Consider the following 25000-nt stretch of genomic DNA (forward strand, 5'->3'; position numbering starts at 1 on the left):
ACATAAGACAGAGCAGTATGATGACGGAGTTCAGGGGAGGGGAGGGACAACATAAGACAGAGCAGTATGATGACAGAGTTCAGTGGAGGGGAGGGACAACATAAGACAGAGCAGTATGATGACAGAGTTCAGGGGAGGGGAGGGACAACATAAGACAGAGCAGTATGATGACAGAGTTCAGGGGAGGGGAGGGACAACATAAGACAGAGCAGTATGATGACGGAGTTCAGGGTAGGGGAGGGACAACATAAGACAGAGCAGTATGATGACAGAGTTCAGGGGAGGGGAGGGACAACATAAGACAGAGCAGTATGATGACGGAGTTCAGGGGAGGGGAGGGACAACATAAGACAGAGCAGTATGATGACAGAGTTCAGGGGAGGGGAGGGACAACATAAGACAGAGCAGTATGATGACGGAGTTCAGGGGAGGGGCAACATAAGACACCGATCAAGGCAGATGATAATATAAAACCAAAATTTAAAAAAAGGAGAAGGAGAAGAGCTCACCATCATGAAAGAGCATGAGGTGAGGTGACCCTGGGAACTAAAAAGGAGAAAAAAACCCTGAGGACCCCCAGGGGAGACCCCAGGGGGAGCAGTATGATGACGGAGTTCAGGGGAGGGGAGGGACAACATAAGACAGAGCAGTATGATGGCAGAGCTAAGGGGAGGGGAGGGACAACATAAGACAGAGCAGTATGATGACAGAGTTCAGGGAAGGGGAGGGACAACATAAGACAGAGCAGTATGATGGCAGAGCTAAGGGGAGGGGAGGGACAACATAAGACAGAGCAGTATGATGACAGAGTTCAGGGAAGGGGAGGGACAACATAAGACAGAGCAGTATGATGGCAGAGCTAAGGGGAGGGGAGGGACAACATAAGACAGAGCAGTATGATGACAGAGTTCAGGGGAGGGGAGGGACAACATAAGACAGAGCAGTATGATGGCAGAGCTAAGGGGAGGGGAGGGACAACATAAGACAGAGCAGTATGATGACAGAGTTCAGGGGAGGGGAGGGACGACATAAGACAGAGCAGTATGATGACACAGTTCAGGGGAGGGACAACATAAGACAGAGCAGTATGATGACAGAGTTCAGGGGAGGGACAACATAAGACAGAGCAGTATGATGACAGAGTTCAGGGGAGGGGAGGGACAACATAAGACAGAGCAGTATGATGACAGAGTTCAGTGGAGGGGAGGGACAACATAAGACAGAGCAGTATGATGACAGAGTTCAGGGGAGGGACAACATAAGACAGAGCAGTATGATGACAGAGTTCAGGGGAGGGACAACATAAGACAGAGCAGTATGATGACAGAGTTCAGGGGAGGGGAGGGACAACATAAGACAGAGCAGTATGATGACACAGTTCAGGGGAGGGGAGGGACAACATAAGACAGAGCAGTATGATGACACAGTTCAGGGGAGGGGAGGGACAACATAAGACAGAGCAGTATGATGACAGAGTTCAGTGGAGGGGAGGGACGACATAACACAGAGCAGTATGATGACGGAGCTAAGAGGAGTGGGGAAAGTTTGGGAGTGGTGGGGGAGGGGTGGGGGGTGGGGGGCAGAGTAAGACAGAGCAGTGTGATGGCAGAGCTAAGAGAATGGGAAGGAGGTGGGGGGGTGGGGGGTGGGGGGGGTAAAACAGTTCAATATTATCATAACAAAACTAAGACGAATGGAGAACAATGACAAAGTAATGAAAGTATAAAAGAAAAGAAACAAAATACACACCAACGCAAACCAGTGACAGATGAAGAACGCACAAAACTCGGGCATTTCTTTAAAAAAAAAAAACAAAAAAAACCGACAGACAAACGAAATACACACACCTACCACCTTTATTAAAAAATTAAAAAAATCTAATTGCTATGCTAAAGTTACAGGTCATTTCATTTCAAAGAAAAGGCAGACGTCCACACCCAAATCACTTTTACAAAAAAAAAAACAATATCAAATGATAATAATTACACGAAGACTGTCCCAGATTCATTCACATAGCCAACCTCTTTCTCGGCGCACGACACAAAGACACGCAAAGACATCACAAATCGGTGAAGCACTGTACTTCCACACCATGAGGAGGGCAATGGCCACCTGTGGGAAGCCTAGCTAGCGGCCATCACTGTGTGTTACAATAGCAATGTTCGCAGGTAGAAACTTTTGTTCCAAGTCGTGACATCCCAAACATTGCGCAAGCACACAAAAGTTAATGACGTGTGAACTCAACACAATCCTTACAACAACAAAAAATAATAATAAAAATAAATAAAATAATAACAATAATAATAATAATAAGATAAATAGATAAAGAGAGACAGATAGGCAAACAGATACAGAGGTAGAGAGACAGAGAGACACGGAGAGATAGAGACAAATAGACAGATACAGAGGCAGAGAGACACAGAGAGACGGAGAGAGACAGACAGACAGATACAGACACAGAGAGACACAGAGACACGGAGAGACAGAGACAGACAGACAGACAGACAGACAGACAAATACAGACGCAGACAGACGGAGAGAGAGACAGACAGACAGAGGCAGAAGGACAATGAGAGAGAGTGAGAGACAGACAGACAGACAGACAGATACAGAGGCAGATAGACGGAGAAAGAGACAGACAGACAGACAGAGACAGAAGGACAATGAGAGAGTGTGAGAGAGAGAGAGAGTGAGAGAAAGAAAGAGACAGACAGACAGACAGACAAAGGAAGAGGAACACAGAGAAAGAGAGACATGGATGGAAGACAGAGACAATGGAACAGAAAATCAGGAGTAAACAAAACAAAGAAAGAAAATAACAATGATAATGATAATAACCATAGTCATAATAATCATAATGATGATGGTGATGATGATATATGAATAGATAAATGGATAGATAAATCAACGGACACAGATACAGAGACAGAGATATAGATACAGACAGACAGACAGACAGAGAGCGCACAAGACCCACTCACACACCGCTTCCACGATAACCACTTCAGCTGCTAATCCGTCCTCACGCCCCTTTCTCCTCCTCCTCCTCCTCCCCCTCCTCCTCCTCCTCCTCCTACTCCTCACTCCCTCCCCTTACCAATTCCCTCCTCTTCTTCTCGCTCCTTCTTCTCCTCCACCCACTCCTCCTGCACGTACTTACAATCTTACCCCCATCCCCCACCCCCACCACCACTACAACCTCTCCATCCCTTCCCACCCACCACCACCACTACCCCACACCCTCCCTCCCCCCAAAAAAACAAACAAACAAAAAAACAAAAAAAAAAGAACCTCCATCCCACCACAGCTTCACCCTGCCCCCCCACCCCCCTCCCCCCACAAACACACACGCACCCGCCCCCCTCCTCCCTCTCTTCTCTTCTCCACCCAACCCCCTCCCCCCTTCTTCCCGATACGATCCCCCATATAAACGCACCAAGTCCTGCCACTTTTGACGTCTTTCAGGGCGAACCCCCCTCACGCTGTTGTTGCTTCGTGTTTCTCAAGTACTGCTGCTGTTGTGGCTGCTTGCTGACCTACTCGTTAGACACACTACTGTCTTCCTCCCTTCCATCCTTCCTTACTTCCTTCCTTCCTTCTCGACTCTGCTCCTCCAGTGCACGTGAAACTCGTCTCTCTTGTCAAGTCACCGTGCCAATGAGCTTTCAACGCTTTCGCGGATGCATCCCTTTATTTTTCATGCGGGGCGCTAAAAGGCGCTCGCAGTTGCACGGACTTCGAAGATCATACAGACGATTTCGTTGACAGTTGTTTTGTTCGTTTCTTGTTGTAAAATCCAGTTCTTGTTTTCTTTTCTCCAGAATTCTCTTATTCAAAGATATTCTTTAGCCGTTTTGTTTTGAAATATATTCGCCAGACTGCTTTTCGTTGTACTTGCTTTTTTTCTCTCTAAAAGATATTCTCCGAGTTGTTTTGATTCTTGTTTTCTCGAAGACAAATTCCTCTCCATTTTCAGTCAGTTAAAACCCTATCAGTTTCTGTCTTGAACATGTCGGACCTACATGCAAAAAAAAAAGTTTAGTTGTTGATGTTGAGTCTGGAGTCTAAAAACTGAAGTTGTTTATGGTTGTTGTTTCTTTAACGATTGTTGTGTCGGTGAACTTTCCTTTGCCAGGCATGCCAGGTAAGAGTTTTCTTTCTTTTCGTTGTTTCTTTCTTCTTCTTCTTCTTTCCTTCCTTCCTTCCTCATTTCTTTCTTGTCTTGTAAGTTATATGTCTTTCTTTCTCTCTCTCTCTTTCAGCTTATGTCTACTCCTGTCTCTGTTTTTGGCATGTATAATATTATAATCTTTCTTTCTTTTTTTATATCTGAAATCCACTTCTGTTGACGAATATAAATCTCAATTTTATTTCAGTAGTTTGGGGGTGGGGTGGGGGGTTTACTTTAAAATATGTGATAGACTGTAATAAAGTATAAAGATTGCTTACTCAATAAAGACTGAGAATGGTTTTCTTCCAAACATGAAACTTTATCAAAGAAAGGATTGTCTCAAACGGGATGTGAATGACACACGAAAGACCAAGGGGGAATAAACACACAAGCAGCAATTATCAAAAACACTCTGTGCAACAGGTCACATATGATACTTGTAAGGATGCTTTCACACACTGACGCAGCCTTGTGTCTGTCTGTCTGTCTCACACACACACACACACACACACACACACACACACACACACACACGCACGCACGCACGCACGTGCGCGCTCGCAACACAACGTAACGAAAATGCAAGAATATTCCTCAAATTGTCAATACCACACTACACACCATGATCAATATTATCACCCCATTGCTGCTAGTATAACCTTTTTTTTTTCATTTATTCGATGTTCAGCAAGTCACGATCGGTCCTCTCACCCTCAGAAATACGTTAAAGGCATGGCAAGAGGCGTATGTTGTTGGTTTTTTTGTTTGTTTGTTTATTGTTGTTGTTTTTATCTACACCTCCTTTTTGTTCTTATTCTGTTTATTCTTACGCTGTGATCGTCACCACTTTATCATCTTCTTCTTTCTTTACCTTTACTTTCCTTAGTTTAAGCATCTTTGTACACTCATCCGTCCATGACGAATGATTTGTTTATCAAATGAGGAGAGTGACCGAGTGGCAAAGACACTTATTTGCCAATACAGTGTCCGTGAGGGTCTGGGTTCGATTCCCGCTCTCCCCCTTTCTCCCAAGTTTGTGTAGTAAATCAGAGTGTCCAATCATTCGGATGAGACGATAAAACCGAGGTCCCGTGTGCAGCACGCACTTGGCGTACAGAAAAAGAACCCGTGGCAACCAATGTGTTTGTCCTCTGGAAAAATTCTGGAGATGAAATCCACTCTGATTGGTACACAAATATAGGCCTGACAAGCGCGTTGGGTTATGTTGCTGTCACGCATCTGCCTTGCAGATGTTGTGTTGGGTTTTTGGATTTGAGTTATCGTCCCTCCTCCTCGATTGCATTTTTTCCCCTCTTTCTCCTCTTCTTCTTTGATTGACCTTAGTTTTATTGTTAAAACAGATAATGGAGGTTGTTGTTGATATTGGGCCACAGGCACATGAGACCACAAGCCTGAACTTCTGTCAGTCCGCACGTCTGTTATCTGCTGGGGCGTTTTGACAGGTAGGTGATGCTGTGTGGTGTAGTGTATTGTGCGGTGTAGAGTTGTGTCGTGTAGTGTAGTGGAGTGAGCCGTGCACGTGCCTGCAATGTGTGCATGTGCATGCATGTGTTGTGCGTGCTTAAGTGCGTATGTGTTTGGGTTTTTTTTTGTATGTATATGTGTATATGTGTGTATGTTTGCGCGCGCGTGCATGTGTGAGTGTGTCTGTGTATGTTTGTTTGTGTGGTTGTGCATGAGTGCGCGCGTGTGTGTCTCTGTGTGTGTTTGTGTGTGTTGTTAGATGGTTTTCTTTTCTTTTTTGCCTTGGTATGATGCATTATACATGTATGCGTACGATTGTATATACTTGTGTGGGTGCACTTTTCAAATCAGTGTGTGTGTGTGTGTGAATCCAATATGGTTCACTATCGGAGTTTGCCATACAAGCACACGCCCACGTGGGGAGTATATGAACACACACACACACACACACACACACACACACACACACACACACACACACACACACACACACACACACACACACATATCACAATCGTATATGCATATTACATCAAAGAAAATACGCGCACTTATTCCCACCGACTCAATTGTCCTTTAATTTCGTTTTCTCTTTTCGGCCCCTTCTACGCCCCTCCCACCACCCCCCCCCATCCCTCCCCCCTCCCCGCCCCTCCACCCCCAGCCCCCGGCCACCACATATCCCTCACATTCCCAGCCCCCAAAACCACTTTCCATCCCCGTTCACACACACACACACACACACACACACACACACACACACACACGCATACGCACACGCCTGCGTGCCTGCGTGCACTGGCGCGTGCGACACAAGCGATTAAAAAAATGGAGGGGAGAGGGTTGGGGAGGTGTGGGGGGATGCTCTGAAACTCGGACATTGTTCAAATCTCGGTTGCAGCCAGCCCAAGATAGATTGTACGAGAAAGCCTTTTTGCCTTCGGCGTTCTGTACTATCTAATGAAGCAGTGTGTGTGTGTGTGTGAGGAATTAAAAGATTTGTTATATCAGTTTATCTTAACGTCCTTGGTTCTGTTTTTTTTTTCTCTGTTTTTGTAAATGATTTGAATGTAGGAATGTGCACTGTCTTTGACAGAGTTTCTGGGCTCGAAAGCCTGGCCTAAGGTATTTGTTGTTTTTTTAATTCATTATTATTATTATTTAATAATTTTCTAACATGTCCGTAATACTTCAATAATTTGAAGCGAAAAAGGAATTGGAACATCTTCAATATTCACTTTTTCATAGAATCGCTAGGTTTTCGAGAAAAATCAGCTTTAATACCATTTCAGTCTGTTTTGTGTGCTTTTCCGTTTGTTTGAAACTTTAGCATGGCATATTCTTTCAAATCTGATTCCGTCGACATAGCACATGCCGGGCATGCTCATTAGATTTCAGGGTTTGGGAGTTCAAAACTTTGCGCCTGAACGATGGTCTACAATCCCTGTTGTCACACTCGTTATCCCCTGGATCGAATGTCCGATAATTTCCAAATGATCCATATCAAATTTTGAAGATTAATGTGATCTTGGCAGCGTTCGATTTGCAACCTCCACGATCAAGAAACGGAATTTCCGTGTCTTCCGAGTAATCTCCCTTCCATGGATTTTGTTTTCTCCCCGTAATTTTTGTGTGTGCGTTATGTTGTTGTCGTGTAGGTTTTGCATTGCTTTTGAATATCCTTTGATCTGTAAACTCTTTTTCTTCTTTTTCTAAATAAAGATTCTAGCTCCAAAAGCGACGACCGGCCATAGAAGATGTTGGTGGGTGGTTTTTCTTCCTTCCTTTCTTTCTTTCTTTTTCACTGTTTGTTCTGCTTTGAGTGCTTTCCTGGGTTATTGAGACATGGAAGGTAGGGACAAAATAAAATGTGCAAAGCTTTTCTTTTCTTTCTTTTTTTTTTTTAATGCAGGGACATGTTGTCTGAATAAATAAAGTCAATCAGTTAATCGATGCTCGTCACTGATTCCGTCAATCCATCACACGTTAAAGGAACGTTAAAATGGGCGTGCCTTAGCCACTCTTCTTCCTTTCTTTTTTTTTTTTTTTTTTTCTTTTTCTTTTCTAATGCATCAAAACAGTTGATCAATCAATATTCTAAAACTAGCGCGTAGTCAAGGAGAATGTCATATGTGTTAGTGGGAGTGCGCCGTGCGCTGCATGGAATGCCCAAACATCGACTTATTGATTATGATCATCATCATCATCTTGATTATCGTCGTCGTCGTCATCGTTGTCATTATTATTATCATCATTAGTGTTTGTTTGTTTGCTAAAATTTGCGTTTAACATGAAATGAAACGGAGAAAAGAAAGAAAGAGGAAAAGATAGATTGGTTTATGGATTGCCTGATTTGATGTGCAATCTATCTATTGATTACTCATTTATGGTATTATAATCAGGGCTTACCGGGTGAAGGAATGCTCACGTGGGTTGTATCCCACCAACCGACCCCTCCTTTTTTGTTGTTGTTGTTGTTTTGTTTTGTTTTGTTTTGTTTTGTTTTTGTTTTGTTCTGTTTTGTTTTATTGTTGTTGGTTGTTGTTTTTTTGTGTTTTTTGTTGTTGTTTTTTTGTTTTTGTGTGTGTGTGTGTTTTTGTTGTTGTTTTGTTTGTTTTTGTGGTGTCCGAGTTGCTTTGTTGACGTCTAACATGTCGGTTGAAATGTTTTCAATATGTGTGAAGTTTCGGCCGTCGACTCTTGTAAGTAAATCCCCCTGGCTATTAATCCTTCCACCGCTAGCCCCCACACAACGTTAACTGAAAGGTTAATCAGTGCTCGCGATCTAGGTCTCAGTTCGATCTTTGGCTGACCTTCTTGTATTACCGTGTGTGTGTGTGCGCGCGCGCGCGCGTCCGCGTGTAGGCGTGCTTGCCTTGCAATGGCGTTCGTGTTACGCTCGTTAGGCAGCTTGTTTCCGTACTCCAGAGAGAGAGAGAGAGAGAGAGAGAGAGAGAACCCTGACCCACTTTGTCAGATCTGTCATCAAGTATCAGCTATATCTCTCTGTGGGTCTTTCTTTTTAATCCACAAACCCATACTTCCCACACAAAAGGGCCATGCATGAAGAGCAGCTATATTCTTTCTTTCTTACATTCTTTGTTTGTTTTGCTTTCTTCCATTGCTTTCTGGTCGTTGTTTTTCTCTCGATAATTGTGACCTTGAAATCAAAGAGTGTGTGCACACATGCTGTATATATATATATATATATATATATATATATAGAGAGAGAGAGAGAGAGAGAGAGAGAGAGAGAGAATAATATATATGGACAGAGAGACAGACAATGAAAGAGAGACATAGATAGATAGATAGATAGATAGATAGATAGATAGATAGATAAAAGAATATATATGGACAGAGAGACGGACAGACAGACAGGGGGACAGGCAGACAATGAGAGAGACAGAGAAGAAGGAGAATATGAGAGTATGAAAGAATGGACAGAACGAGAAAGAAAGAGACACAGAGACAGAGACCTAGAAACAGAGAGACAGACAGACAATGAGAGAGAGACAGAGTAGGGGGAGTATGAGAGTAAGACAGAATGGACAGAGAGAGAGAGAGAAAGAGACACAGAGACAGAGACCTAGAAACAGAGAGACAGACAGACAATGAGAGAGAGAGTAGGGGGAGTATGAGAGTAAGACAGAATGGACAGAGAGAGAGAAAGAGACACAGAGACAGAGACCTAGAAACAGAGAGACAGACAGACAATGAGAGAGAGACAGAGTAGGGGAGTATGAGAGTAAGACTGAATGGACAGAGAGAGAGAGAGAGAGAGAGAGAGAGAGAGAGATTTCTTTTTGGCAGGGTTCAGAGGGGTGACGATTTAACTTCAAAGCAAACTTTTTATGTCGAATGTGGTGCTTCAGCCTCTAGTAAAAATCATCTTGAAAACGAAATTTTCCTTCTGTATACTTCTTTTTGTGTTGTAACAGCAGATCTCTCTCTCTCTCTCTCTCTCTCTCTCTCTCTCTCTCTCTCTCTCTCTCTCTCTCTCTCCCCACCCCCACCTCTTCTCTCTGTTTATCTCATTCTGTGTGTCTATCTCTATATTCTGTCTTACTCCTTCTATGTCTCTCTGTCTCTGTCTGTCTCTGTCTCTGGCACTGTATCACTACCTATCTTTCTCTTCCACACTCTTCTTTAGACTCTCTCTCTCTCTCTCTCTCGGTTTGTCTTCTCTCTCTATCATTCACTCTCTCTTTCGTCCTTCTTCCTTTTTTCCCCTTCCTTTTCTTTTTGTTTGTCTTTCTCTCCGTCTTTGGCTTCTGTTATCCGTGGTGGTTCAGAAAGCAGTGACTGCCACCTGGGATGACACGGCAGCACACGTGGGCAGGTTACTAGTAGTGGGTTATGATGATGGCACCGGTTGGCAGCTAGCGTAGAAGGAGTATGACCTTTCTTTTCTTTTCTTTTCTTCCTGCTGTTGCTGCTTCCATGCAGTCCCCCCACACCCCACACCCCATCCCCCACCCCCTCCTTCATGAGAAGAAAGAGAGTGCTTGTATTCTTTGGCACATGTCCGGCATGTTTACTGAAGGACGAGGTCATTTGTGGTGGTGGTGGTGGTGGCGGGTGGAAGTTGGTGGGAGAGGGGTGGGGGCAGGGGCGGTGGAATGATGCAAAGGGAGTGTTGGTGGGGGAGGGGGTGCGGGGGAGCAGGGGGTGTGGGGGGTGGGGTGGGGGGCTTATGGAAGCCGTGTCGTAGTACTATTGCTTGCTCTTTTCTTCTTCTTCTTCTTCTCCTTCTCTTTTTTCCACTTTTTTTGTGTGTAAGAGGGGAATCACGTCCCTACCGAATTTCTGTACCCTTGCTGCGATTTGTACCCCCCCCGGAATATTTTGTGGTAAACTGAATACGAACATGTACAAGATACGAACATGTACATGCTTGGGTCTCACACTCATTTCCTGCGGTTTCATGTACTGTCTGTGTTAATGGTTGTGCTTTGGTGCCTTGTGTAATGTCGCATTGTGCTCTGATGTGTTGTCTTGTATTGCACTGCACTTTGCTGTGCTTCACTGTATAATTGTATCAAGCTGTACTGAGCTGCTGTACAGAGCTGAACTCCATGCACTGTAGTATTAGCCTGGTCTGAAGTGCGTCAGTCTGAATTGTGCCATGGTGCACTGCACTGCGCTGCCCTGTAGTATGCTGTACTGTACTAGCCTGTACTGTAATGTACTGTTCTAACGGAGTTTCCCAATCAAACGTAAGGACTCGATATAAAATGGAAAAGGGTTTGTCAGCGGCATCCTTTTCTGCTCTGTGACAATGTCTGTCCACTTGATTTTTTTTTTTTAAACGTTGAATGACCTATCCCCCAACTCCCCATTGAAACGAATCTTGTGTGTTTCTTCAATAAAAATTAAAAAAAAAAAAAACAACAACATCATCATCATCATCTGTGTGTGTGAGGGGAGAGAGGGGGGGGGGGGGGGGGGGGGGGGGGCTTGAGGGGTGTGTGTGGATGTGAATGTGCGCTTGCGCTTGCGCGTGTGCGCATTTGGTAAAAAGGCGGAAACTCCATGACTGAAGAGAATGTGAAACGAAGAATATTTCTTGGGAATAAGTCAGCAACGGGACTGCATCATCCCAGAGGCTGGCGGAAATGTGTAGAGGCGGTATGGAGAATCCTGAATTATCTTTACCCCCCCCCCCCCCCACCCCCGCCCCCCGCCCTTCCCATCCTCCAAACACTCTCTCCCCCTCAAAAGAAAAGAAAGAAAAATGTATGCCACTGCTGTCCCACATTTGATCTGTCCGCATGACTGGAAGGGATAAGTGTGGGTGCGGGAGGGGGCGTGAGGGTTGGGGGAGACAGGAAGCGGTTGCAGTGTGGTTGGGCATGGGCGGCGGGAAGGAAGGGAGGGGGGGGGGGCAGTTTGAGCTGTGCTAGTTTGAAGACTGGAAAAGTCAGTGGGGTAGGGGGGCCGGGTCAATATCCTGGGGGGCTGGTTATGATATGCAGCACCGGGCAGGGGTGAGAAACTCTGTTCACGGCGGAGAATTTCGCCATCCGCCAGAGCAGGAAAAGAAAGGCTGTCTGTCGCAGTGAGCGGGTGACTCAACCGCAGACCGTGTTTTATGCGGAACAGCTGAGGGTTTCTTTTACTCGTGCAACACGTATTGTCTTTTTCTGGGGTTCTTCTTCTTCTTCGTCGCCGTCGTCGTCGTTCGTGGGCTGCAACTCCCACGTTCACTCGTATGTACACGAGTGGGCTTTTACGTGTATGACCGTTTTTATCCCGCCATGTGGGCAGTCATACTCTGTTTTCGGGGGTGCTTTTCTGGGGTTCAAAATAAAGAAGAAAAGAAAGTAAGTATGTGCATAATTTTTGTCCAGACTGAAACCTTTATAGAAAAAAAAAACACACCATTTCCATGAAACACAAGATGAGACTCAGTCCTGTGTGCATTGATATATTCCATCGTCATGTAGTATACCTACTACACATGGGGGACATTGATCCTTATGATGGATTTCGAAAGACGAAATGAGGTGTTATCGTAAGACATGATAATAAACATAAGATAATCTGCTCATAATAAAAACCATAACCTATGAAGGACGTACGCCAAATCACCAATCAGCACATTGGACCGTATGTAGATCTAATGACATCACTTAAGAAAAGAAAATTACGTTGGTTTGGCCACAAAACAAAGATCCAGGAAGCATGCTGAAACAATCCTCCAAGGAACTGACACAGTGAGGAATGCGGAGAGAAAGACAGAAGAAACGATGGACTGACAACATTTTGCAGAATGCACGTGAAACCCGTTTGCAGAGACCCAGGCTCCGACACACAACCGGCCAACAGACGGAGGGATCTGGTGAACAGTTCTTTTGTGCGGCGCTCCATTGACTCTTCACTCCAGAGTTAAAGAAGAAGTTTAGAATGCTGGAATTTCATTGGTTAAAACAGATAACTCGGAGGTCGCAAGGGCACTTATCTCCTCCAGTGCCGAACAGTTATCTAATTAGATACACAGCTCTTTTTGATGTTTGTCGGTTTATTTTTTCCCAAAATGTCTTCCTCTCATCTGCCATTGGATAGTTGTGAATCAGATTTTTTTACAGCTCAGTCCCACTGCCTATTAATTTCATGTTTTATGGGAATCCATAAATGTTTTCTCGATATCTCACACTGATTTGTGTGTGTGCCCCAGCTCTTGATGATGAAGACTAACTTCAAAACCACTGAAACTGCATAACCCAAATCGAAGGGAGGTAATTGGATGGCGCGGGAGGGTGGCAGGAGGTGGGGGAGTTATTGGGCCATGGGGTCTATAAGAAGGAGCTTGTGCGAGTGTGTGTGTGTGTATGTGTGTGTGTGTGTGCGTGTATGTGTGTGTGTATGCGTGCGCGCGTGTGCGTGTGTGTGTGTGTGTGCGTGTGTGTGTACATGTGTGTGTGTGTGTGTGTACATGTGCGTGCGTGTGTGTGTGTGTGTGTGTGTGTGTGTGTTCTGTCATACTGATTACCAACATTTGTTTTGATTTTGTAACAATAGGATGTGAGGAGGAACCATTAGGATTTCGATGATGGGGTGTAACTTCCAGTAACATCCGCTGTGTGACAGGGACAGACAGACAGACAGAGGCAGAGAGAGGCTGGAGAAAGAGATGCTGGAGAGAGAGAGAGAGGGGGGGGGGGGATAATTACGCCATCATGGTCAAGAAGTCCAAACACGGTAGGCCGCCACATGTGTTTCTAAAGACGTCTGCCACACCTTTTATCACAGCCGAAATTCTAACATTTTCTTTCGTAATAGAAATTCAAGTGTTTAACCGGCTACAAAATAAATAGATAAATAAATGAAAGAATGAATAGATAAGGAAAGGCATATGTCTTACCTAGGTGCTTCAATGTTTCTAATAATATGCAGCAGTCACCCAGTAATCTACACAGACAACCCTTTTTCTTTTCTTTTTTTTTTTCTCTATGCCCTTTTTCTCTTCTCTCTCTCAAATCGAGAGAGGCGGGAATGAGTTTATCTCTCTGCAAACTGACAGACAGATTTGAGAGAGAGTGGGGAGTGGGGGTGGGGGCCGGAAGGAGGGAGGGAAAAGAACTGGAATGCGCATTCCTTCTCGATCTGAGTATCAGACATCTCTCGTGTGGCTTCCGGTACAGATAAAGGGAGATAAAATGCATGTTTTCTGCCATTTGAGCACTATCTACGTGATTCTCCCGTGTGGTTTTCTTGCAAAAAGACATACATTTGATCGAACTGTGTTTGTGGGCCTCCTCTTGTATTTATTTGTATACATGTGAATAAAATCACGCGCTGTCTTCGGCGTGCAGAAAAAGAAGAGATAAAGGTAGGGGGGAGATGGGGGTGGGGTGGGGGGGGGGGGGGTTCACCTGCGACCACTGTGGACGAAACTTAGGACATGTGTACGTGTGTGAGAGGTGGTGCGCTTTTTCAAATGATAAGAAGAGAGAAAGAATTTTTTGGGGGAAAAGTGCTTCCTTACTACACTTACAGTTATGATGAAGCTTTTGTGTTCGTATACGTGAAATGATGACATATTTTAAAAAGTCACTGAGTTTTTGTGTGTCAATGTAAGAAGAAATGGGTCCAAGTTGACCCCTTTCAAAAAAAAAAAAAGTGTGTGGAGGGGGCGGGGGGTGGGGTGGGGGGGTTGTGGGGGGGGATTGTTGCGTTATGGCTTTTAAAATAAAAAAATTATCACAAGTCACAACTACTTTACAAACTGAATAAACTGATTATCTTTTGACCCTAGTGTCAAATCACTTCATTGGTGCTTCATAATCATTGGTCAATAAATAACTTGAGCAGGCCAAGTGCTTGATATATAGGCTGCTTACCAAACCAGTATTTAACGAACAGCTTAGAGTTTACTTTCTGTTTCATTATTCGCAACGTAACACATCTGCGAGTGACAGAAAGTAAGAAGAAGGTCCGTATGGTTGACACTCCTCACCCCACCCCACCCCCTGTCTCTGTCTGTCTCTGTCTGTCTGTCTCTGTCTGTCTCTCTCTTTTCCCTTCCATTTTTTAAATTCTTTTCACGTAAGTATATGTATGTATGTAAATACAAACATGCACACTCACACACACGCCCGCCCCCCGCCCCCAACGCCCCCCCCTCCCACCCCCCCCCTCACCCCACCCCCCTCACTCCCACTCTCTATATCTATCTGTCTATCTCTCCCCTTCTCTCCCCAAGTCTCTCTCTTTGTCCCTTCATTCGTGTTTACTGAAGAGAAAACAACAGCAACAACACCGAAATCCCTTTTTTTCTTTCGTTGTGTTGCACGTGTGATAGGCAGACAGGTGTGGGAGAAATGCCAGCACAGTTTAAGACCTCGTTTTTTAGCCTCTCCCATCTGTGAAAGGCAAACACGTCAAAGGTCAAATGACGTAATGCTGCGGCAGCTGCGAACGGAAGGGAGAACGAATTGTGTTGAAATGTCTCATCAAGCAGCTCTGTGGGTTCTTACGTGTTGCCGCACTAGCCACCAGAGGTATCCCATATTCTCTTTCTTTGTCCCCGCCTCGCACATCTTTCCTCCCCCTGCTTTCTGTCTGTCGGTTAGTTTTCAGTTGTTATGCGTGCCCGCAACCAGTTTTACTTCAGCACGCTGTAATTGAGCATGCTGATTATTTGCAACAAGTTCTTGGCTGTTGTTGTGTGTTGTTGTTGTTGTTGTGTTTGTTTTTGTTTTGTTTTGTTTTTCTATACACTGGAGTTGATCAGTCACTTAATTGTGCAATCCCAGCAAACAGAGATTTTGAAGCATGGCATCGTTATCCACTGATTGCTCAGGGGATGTTATCGATGGCACTGAGGTCAACTTTTGGAAGTTGAAAGCCCAAAGATTTGGAAATCAGAGAATCGAAACTAGGCTGGACTTTGGTCTTTATTTTTTTTTTTTAATGATTGTTAACTTTCATTGTAGATCACCTTCAGGCGAGGTAGCATATTTGGAATTCACTTTAAATGTTTCTGGGTTGATAAATTACACGTGTATGTTATTAGGGAATATGGGAGTGGAGGTAGACCATTAACTTTGTCATTTTGTCTTGTGACCATAATGCTCTAAATGTCCATATCTAAAAATGGTCAAGCTCACATTTGACAGACTGGTGTGACCGCTGATAAGGTCTGGTATCCTCTTAGGTTTCAGCCTACTCTGGGGGTGGGAGGGACGACGGGGGTGGGTGCGAGGGCGTCCATTTCCTTATCAAGATATCACAGCCAATGAAAATTCTGAAACAGCGACAGTTCAGATGAAGTGACCATTGCCTTTTTAGCACGGATGTCTTGTCTCAAAGGTGGAGAGTCAAAGTTATTGTGATTGCAGAAACGGATACGAGCGTGGGCATTTGTGTGCGTGCACGTGTGTGAGTGTGTCTGTGTGTGTGTCTGTGTGTGTGTCTGTGTGTGTGTCTGTGTCTGTGTGTATGTGTGTCTGTTGTGTGTGTGTGTGTGTGTGTGTGTGTGCGTATGTGACTGTGCGTGTGTGTGTGCGTGTGAGTCTCTCTCTCTCTCTCTCTCTCTCTCTCTGTCTCTTCAATCAGTACAACAGGCAGGCAGGTGTTTTTAGCCTCTCCCATCTGTGGAAGACAAAACGTGAAAGTAAAAAATAATGTAATGCTGCGGCAGCTGGGTTGCCTACTAAAAGGGAAGCAAAAAAAACAACAACAAACAAACAAACAACAACAACTGTGTTGAAATGTCTCGTGGAGTGATTCTCTTCTCTGCACCCTTCTCACTTATCATCATCGCCCCGCTTACCACCTGTATTCTCCTTTCCCTAATCCCACACCCCCTCAGACATCTTTTCATACTGTCTGCACTTCGCCACCTGCATGTCTGGTTTCTAGTGCGATGCACCGCCCGCAACCCTTGATAGATTGAACTCTAATTTGGCACAGAGTTGAATTCCAACATGTTCTTGGTCTGAGACAACAAAACTGGAAGCGATCGCTTTGCTGACTGAAGTAATTACAGATAACAGAAAATTCTGATGCGAGGCAGTCGTTGATTGCTCAAGGGAAACGCTTTCACAGGCACTGAGGTCAACTTCTGGGAGTTGAAAGCTCAAACTCTGGGAGATTATGGGGCGGAAGCAGGGTGGGCGAGATTTTCTTTCTCTTTTTAAATTAAGATTTTTTTTTTTTTTGTTTTTTAACTATCATTTGGGATCGGTTTCATGCAAGCTGGCATGTTTGGAAAGTGCTTTGATTTTTTTTTTGGGGGGGAGGGGGGAGGGAGGATGGAGGGGGTGGTTAATTACAACTTGCCCTAACTGATGAATTTCCATTACATTCACTTTGCCTGTATGTCTGTTTCTTTGTCCTGAGGAACAAAACAACGGCAACAGAAAGGCTGCTTTTGAGCAGTGAACTGACCAGTTGAAACAGGAAGGAACCTGAATCTCAGTGAAATCTCTCCATGCATAACTGATTGATGACTTCGTCCTTTACGGTTTTCCATCAGCTGTCGTTCCTTAATTTAGCAATGGGTTCACCTCACAGTTACTTTCTGCCTACAGGATGTTGCAGTTGGTCTGCCAGTATGCCAGCTTTGAACACTGTTAAATGAGAAATAAGGGAGTGTGTAGAGTTAAGTGATAAATAGAATGACAGCTAGAGATCAACAATGTGAATTATGTGCATTCATCCTTTTTGAAGTGATGTGGGTGGGATATTTCAGAAAATGAATATGATACTAAGATGGCTGGTCACCTTCTCTTTACATCTTTCTCAGTTAGCCTGCCTGTCTGTCTGACGAATATACCAACATTCCTTGGTGTCAAGTTGGACACCCGCCTGACCTGGAGGCCCCAGATTGAGGAGATGGAGAGGAGAGGCATCCGCAAGCTAGCCCTGCTGAAGAAGCTGGCCGGGACGACTTGGGGAGCAGACAGCAGGCTTCTCGCCAGGGTCTACATGGGAGCGGTCAGACCCACCATGGAGTACGCCTCAACCTCGTGGGGCACAGCCTCCAAGACCAACAAGAGCCGGCTCGACAAAATCCAAAATATGGGACTACGCCTCATACTTGGAGCCATGAGGTCCACGCCGATCCATGACATGGAGAAAGCTGCTAACGTTGAGCCCCTGGAGAGAAGACGCGACCTGAAAGTCCTGATGCAGGGAGAGAAGCTCAGAAGACTGCCCTCACATCACCTACACCACAGACTGGAGCAGCCCACCAAGAACCGTCTCAAACGTCAGAGCCTCAACCACCAGTATAAAGCACTCAGAGCACAGCACAGCGATGTTCTGGCGGCAAAAGGGGAGTTTTGCACTGACCTTGCCTTGCCTGACTGGAGGCTTGACCAAGAGATAGAGGCCACCATCAGCCTCAGAGTTCCTGGCATCACCACCAAAGACCAGCAACCAGCTACTCTCAAGATCCTGACTCTGGCCATGATAGAGGAGTCCTACCCAGCCAGCTCCTGGACCCATGTATACACGGACGGATCAGCGGAGGAAACCACACACAACGGAGGCAGTGGTGTCTACGTCAGATTTCCTGATGGAGAGCACAGCAGCATCGCACTCCCTGGAGGAAAGCTCTGTTCCAATTTCAGAGCTGAAGTCCTGGCCATCAAAACAGCAGCAGAATTCCTCTCCTGTGGAAAGCCCCCTTGGCAGCATCTCCATCTTCACTGATTCCATGTCCACACTCCAGGCCCTTGACTCCCCTGATCCTGGTCCACTTATCCAGTCCCTTAAGGCCTCCCTCACAATCCTTACCCAAACAGCCCCAACGACCCTCCAGTGGGTGCCTGCACATGTAGGCCTCCCAGGCAACGAGCGTGCAGACCACCTTGCTAAGGAAGGAAGCCAGCTCACACAGCCAACCATTCCTGCCACGTATGAGGAAGCAAAAACTCTCCTGCGCAGCAGATTCCGAAGAGGCTGGGTCACCCTGAACGGAGGCTACCAGGCACACCAAGATCCCATCAGGACACTGGAGAGAAGACACCAGACTACCATCTACCACCTTCGCACAGGACACTGCGGCCCCCGAGCACACCTGAAGAGGATTGGAGTGGCAGCCACATCCCTATGTGACTGCGGCCAGGCTGACCAGACCCCATCCCATATTCTCCAAGACTGCCCCCTGTATGAGAAGATGCGGCAGCGGTCCTGGCCTGGGGGTGTTAACCTCAACACCAAGCTCTGGGGGACGGCAGCCGATCTTCACATGACGTCCGAGTTTGTGGCATCCCTCGGACTTCGACCCTGACTGCGTAGCTGTCGAACGCAAAGAAGAAGAAGAAGAAGGAGCCTGTCTGTCTGTCTGTCTGTCTGTGTCTCTGCTTCAGTCTGTCTCTGTCTGTCTGTCTGTGTCTCTGCTTCAGTCTGTCTCTGTCTGTCTGTCTGTGTCATAGCTTGTACATATATTTGTATGTACTTGCATGCAGACATGCGCGTGCGTGTGTGTGTGCGTGCATTCACGTGACTGTCTATCTTTCCCTCCCTTGTTCTTCTCTCTCTGTCTCTTCTTTCATGTTTGCAGAAAAAACAACAGCAAAAACAACAATCCATTTTTCTTTCGTTGTGTTGCACGTGTGATAGGCAGACAGGTGTGGGAGAAATGCCAGCACAGTTTAAGACCTCGTTTTTTAGCCTCTCCCATTCGTGGAAGGCAAACACGTCAAAGGTCAAATGACGTAATGCTGCGGCAGCTGCGAACTGAACGAAAAGGGGAGCGATTTGTGTTGAAACGTTTAGTTTCTCGGGTCTCAGGTGAAGAGGCGCTTTCTTTCCGTTTCCTCCTTCCCCGACCCGACTTAACACGTAATTATGTCCACACTCTCTGTACATCTCCGCCTGTTATTTGTCTGCCTGTTTGTCTGTTTTCAAACGTTATGCACGTGCACACTTTTGTATCGAATCAAGCTCTAATCTGGCAAGTGGATGAATTCTGTCATGTTGTTGGTTTGAAACAACAGACTGGACTTGATTGCTTGCTTTGTAAAGTGATTACTGCTGATGCAAATTTCAAAAGCAGTGCGTCCTCTGGTAATGTTTTTATTATTTTTATTTTTTTAGGGAAATCTTTTGTGGAGTTAAATCTGCATGCGTGGGAGACTGTGGGAGCAAATCTGGACGTGGGAGAGTTATTCGTTTTTTTCTTCTTCAAAGACTGTTTTACTTTCATTAGAGGATTCGTGTCGATCTGATCCGACGTTTTCACGACTTGAAGCAAATTTGGAGTGCGTCCATAGGGCCAGATATGTATCATTGAGTTTTGTTTCACGGGCTCATTGGACTTGTGTTGGCGAACGGTTAGAGCTCTGGACTTCAGTAATGCAGGTCTGTGAGGTCCTTCGTGTAAATCACGGCAGCGTGTAGTGGATAAAGGGCGGATAATTCAAGAGTGGAGGTTTAGGGCTGAAGAGTTTTCTAGTCTCCTGGATCAACATAGTTGCAGACCCACCATTACTTTAAACCCCAACCATATCTTCGTGTGTAAACGCATGCAGAAGACAAAATACAAACGTTAATTCCATGACAGCATTCTGCGCGTAACATACGGAAGAACCCACAATACATTCACCAATGAAAATGGAATGTGGCTGCCAGTGTAGCAGAGTAAAAACGGTCGTTCACTTAAAAGCGAAACGAATGAGGGTGAGTGTTGTCCTCGAACGGCGAAAAAGAAGGGACTGTCTGAATGCGTCTGACTGGTTGGGGCAGGGAGCAAAACAAATGAGGTGGGGTTCGAGTTCCAAGAAGGGAAGAATGATGTGAGTACCTAAGTGGTTTGTGGAAGTACAGTGTTTTTCGCCCACTCGTTTCCAGGGAGGTTGACACGAATACATTCAAGATTCGTAAAGATTCTGTATCAACCCTCATCTGTTGGTTGACCAGCGAATATAAGAGAGATACAGAGACAGAGACACAGAGAGAGAGAGAGAGAGAGAGAGGACAAGACAAGACAAAATTCTCTATTTTCAAGGATAATAGATAAGCACTTGCGCGCTTTTTTACATCCTCTACCCGCCCTGAACAGAGGTCTACACTACGCAATACTACATTGAGTCATGAGCATGCACCACACAATACTACATACAGGTATAAGCGTGGAAATAGTAGCATGGTGATAATGAGACCAAGAGAGAGAGAATACACCCGTCAACGAGTCTATGTTTTAACCCGGTGTTCCATTGTCTGTGTGTGTGTGTGTGTGTGTGTGTGTGTCTGTGTGTCTGTGGTAAACTTTAACATTGTCATTTTCTCTGCAAATATTTTGTCAGTTGACACCAAATTTGGCTTAAAAATAGGAACAATATTGCACATCTGGGATGGGCACAAAAAATAAACAAGAGATGCAAGGCCTTCAAGACTCACTTGTGATACACTTTAAAAAAAAATTTAATCGTTAAAATGTGTTCTGTATTTGTTATTATAAAGCTTCACGTTTGAAAAAAAAAAAAGAAAGAAAAAAAAAAGTCCTAACCAGATTCGAACCTCGCGTGTTCGGGTGAGAAGAAACTGCTTTATCCATTACACTATCGTGGATCCTTAACTGATGTTCTAAAATTTAACATTTGAACATACTTTTTAAAGGGCGATAAATCAATTGCGGTATTTGCAGTAAGAACGCTGTTTAAATCATATTATTCTGGTGTATCTTGGGAATTCAAAAAAATCTTTAAGGGCAATAAAAAATTCTTTTTAATGGCTATCGCTGCAGTCACACTGCAACATTTAGCCGTTTTCACTAGATCTAGATAGATGTACAAGTTTAGTTACACCCGCCGGGAATGAAGTACAACACGGTCGATTCAATTTCTCTTTTATGTTCATTCTAGTATTATAGTTTTAAAGTTGATATGAAAATTTAGTATTTTGTTAAACTAATAACATGTAGAGCCAAGTACAAGTACTTCTAAACGTCGTAAGAAGTGAAAAGGACTTCATTTTGAGAAAAGTCAAGACTGGAAATTTTTTCGCTTCATCGTGATCAATTCAAGGGTATTAACTCGCATGGTTTACAATTTTTAACTGTGAATTCTGACTGATTCTGTGGATATTTTTATGGCAGTTTGGGTCATAATCCAGTAAGTGATGAGGCGTTCACAAATCTTTCTCTGAATAAATATTTAACGGTCTCCTTCTCCAACTTTCCATCACATGTTATTGTGTATTGTCCATTGAATATAGGATTGAACGGGCAGGTCAATAACTTGAAACAAAATGGCGTCGTTCGCGTTCGCAAAGAATATGAGCACACGCTTTGAATGTGTATAAATATGTGTACGCAATTGATTTTTGCCCATGACCTTCAGGGCTCAGCCAACAGATCTGTTAAGTCCACTCGTGGTATTGATTTTATTATTTTCCGAAAAAGACCACTTGGGCGAATGAACATAGTGAAAGCCCTGTACACTGAGAGTAAAAAACACAAGCTTTTTATGTATTGAGTATAATTTCAAAATGTAATGTTTAAGATGAGAAAGATCAGTTTAAAGCAAATTAAGTCCCCTAGCATTAATTACAGAGTAATTTCCCTTTTTTACTATCTGCGCCAAAACGTTTGCAAAATAAATAAAACTTCTATGCTTAGCAAAAGAAGTTCCTGTTTGAACAAAAAATGATAATAATGACTGCTCTTGTTGTTGTGTCAGAATATCAGATCAAAGTGCCAAGTTTAGAGAATACAAAAAATATAAATATAACAGTAAATGCATTTTGCTTATAATTAGGCTTCATTTATCGCCCTTCTAAAAAAGCCTGTTTAAATGTTATATTTTTTAACGTCAGTTAAGGCACCATGATAGTGTAATGGGTAAGACAGTTTTTTCTCACCCGAACACGCAGTGTTCGAATCTGCCATTAGGACTTTTTTTAAACCGAAGCTTTATAATAACAAATACAGAACACATTTTAATGATTAGATTTTTTTTTTTTTTTTGAGTCTTGAAGGCCTTGCCTCTCTTGTTTTTCTTTCGTTTTTTTTTCCCGCGAGAGTATGTACGCGCGTGTGGGTATGTAGCCTATGTAGGCATACGTGCGTATGCACGCGCGCGCGAGTTTAGATAGCGTGGTGTGTAACCTACATTTGTGTACGTGCGCATACCTACGACCACGCGACACGCTCATGCACAGCAGCCTAATTGACTTAATTCACGACACGGTGCTATGACTGTGATTGTGCACCTCTGGAAATATGCATCCTTATATCTACTGTTGGGGAGGTGTGTGTGTGTTTGCGGGAGTGGATGGGGGATGGGGGCGAAAGGGGGCAGGGGGTGGCAATTCTTCGCCGCCGAGTCACAAGTCGTAAAGTTGTGGCCAATCTGTACCTATCTTGAAGCCATCATTTTCGGGGAGCGCCTGGTGGGACGATAAGGGAACAGGTGTGCTATTTATGATATCATAGGCCACAGACCCCTGAGCCCAAAAGTTGACTGACCTCTTGGCTTCTTGGGCGCGAAACACCCACTCCAGTTTCTGGATGGCTGTAATAAACCACCTGCCGCCGCTTCCAGAAATAACTGCGCGCGCGACACTTTGCTGAGGAGAGGTGTGGAGGGGTGTGTGTGTGTGTGTGTGTGTGTGTACGTGTGTGTGTGTGTGTGTGTGTGTGTGTGTTTCTACGTGTGTGGGTATGTGTGTGTGTGTGTGTGTGTGTGTGTGTTGATGATGATATGGGTAAGAGCACGTGCCATTTAGCGACCTCAGAAGACAGGAATTTGACACGGTGACATCATTTTCTTGGTGTTTGAAGATTTGTTTGGGCCTTTTGTCAACAAAATTAGGCTCGACAGCGAGTGTTGATTCTGAACCTTTTTTTTTTCTTTCTTTCTTTAATGTGCCGTGATGCCAAAAAGTGGGACGGGCGGTATGGTTAGTATATTTGGCCTGATTATGAACTCTGTCGTGTTTCTTTGTCTGCGTGATAGTCACGGTGAGTGTGTATGTGTGTGTGTGTGTGTGTGTGTTGGAGGCGGGAGGAGGCAGGGAGTGGGAAGGGGAAGCGGAGGTGTGGTAAACGTCTTCTTCCTCTTCCTCCTTTTCATCCCCTCCTCCTCTTCCTCCTTCTTCTTCGTCTTCTTTTATCGGTCTTCTTTGGGAAAGCTGCTCTCTGTCCTACGCGACGCTTGAAGATGTCGGCATTTGTCTTACTCAAAGAAGCAGAGTGTTCCTATGCTCGTTTACTGGTAGTAAAACGTTCCTGGCATCGGGTTGGATTCAGCAAGAGGTTAGAGCAAGAGATATTGTAAAGCCGCATTTGCTGTAAACTACAAATTTAGAAACAACAGCAACAAAAACAACAACAACAAACAATCAAAACAAAAACATCTTTGAAGCGCTAGTCTTTCACTTAAACGCAGATTATACTTACTTCCCCAGAAGAGATCAAGTTAAAAACAACAAGAAGCACGATTATGTTTTCTCATTTGAACACATCGAAGTATGATTCAATAGAAAACAACAACAGCAACGATACTGCAACCTCCAAGGCTGAAAACCACATGATCCTTTCTTGACAATACAGATATAAAACAATGGAAATAAAATGTGTTGAAACAGGTTACGCATCAGCGTTGTGGTTGTTGTGATTGCCATTGTTTTTTTTATCACAGTCATTCATGTATTCTTTTGTGGTATTGTCAATCTGTTGCAATGAAAATGAATAAACGGATATTGTATTTTCCATTCACCGGGGCATAAGTGTATGTGTGCGAGTGACATGCACGCACCACATTCTCTCTCTCTCTCTCTCTCTCTGTCTCTCTCTCTCTCTCTCTCTCTCTCTCTCTCTCTATATATATATATATATATATATGTGTGTGTGTGTATATGTGTGTGTGTGTGTAGTTATATATATAGTCATATATATATATTTATATTTATAGTTATGGTTATATGGTTATGCTTGTAGTTATATAGTAATATATAATTTGTACTCCCCTCAGAAAGACCAGAGGCCGAAATATTGAGATAATCGTTTGGATTTGACTCCTGTTATGTTTTCCTTGTGCCATATATATATATATATATAGAGAGAGAGAGAGAGAGAGAGAGAGAGAGAGAGAAGCGGCTGGCTCAGAACACTGCATGTGTTTGTGTCCGTTTTCAGAGGTTGTATACCTGTCTGTCCCTCTCCGAGCATGTTCAATCATTAAGACAACAACATCCCGAGTTTTCAAAGGTTGTTTCTGCCCTATCCTGTGCACGTTTAATCATTAAGACAACAACAACAACAACAACAACAACAACAACGACACGAGCCCATGCCGCCATTCAAGTTATGAATGTCAAGGACAAGCAGTAAACAAGCGAGGGGGGGTGGGGGGTGGGGTCGGGGGGGGGGGGGGTTGTCACCTT

General features: G+C 44.4%; 1 protein-coding gene across 3 annotated transcripts in view; it reads left to right on the plus strand.

Annotated features, from left to right (window-relative positions):
* Positions 1 to 3490: 3490 nt before the first annotated feature.
* Positions 3491 to 25000, plus strand: part of LOC143294360 (uncharacterized) — a 28219-nt gene continuing 6709 nt past the window's right edge. For 2 of the 3 annotated variants that reach the window (XM_076605814.1, XM_076605816.1), the window contains exons 1-2: positions 3491 to 4144; positions 5566 to 5634. The gene's annotated coding sequence lies outside the window, so the exon portion shown is untranslated. Of the gene's footprint in view, positions 4145 to 5532; positions 5635 to 25000 lie in introns of all 3 variants that reach the window. The other variant, XM_076605815.1, reaches the window with a different exon arrangement.

Source organism: Babylonia areolata, chromosome 19 (genome assembly GCF_041734735.1).
Source record: "Babylonia areolata isolate BAREFJ2019XMU chromosome 19, ASM4173473v1, whole genome shotgun sequence".
In the NCBI taxonomy this organism is placed as follows: domain Eukaryota; kingdom Metazoa; phylum Mollusca; class Gastropoda; order Neogastropoda; family Buccinidae; genus Babylonia; species Babylonia areolata.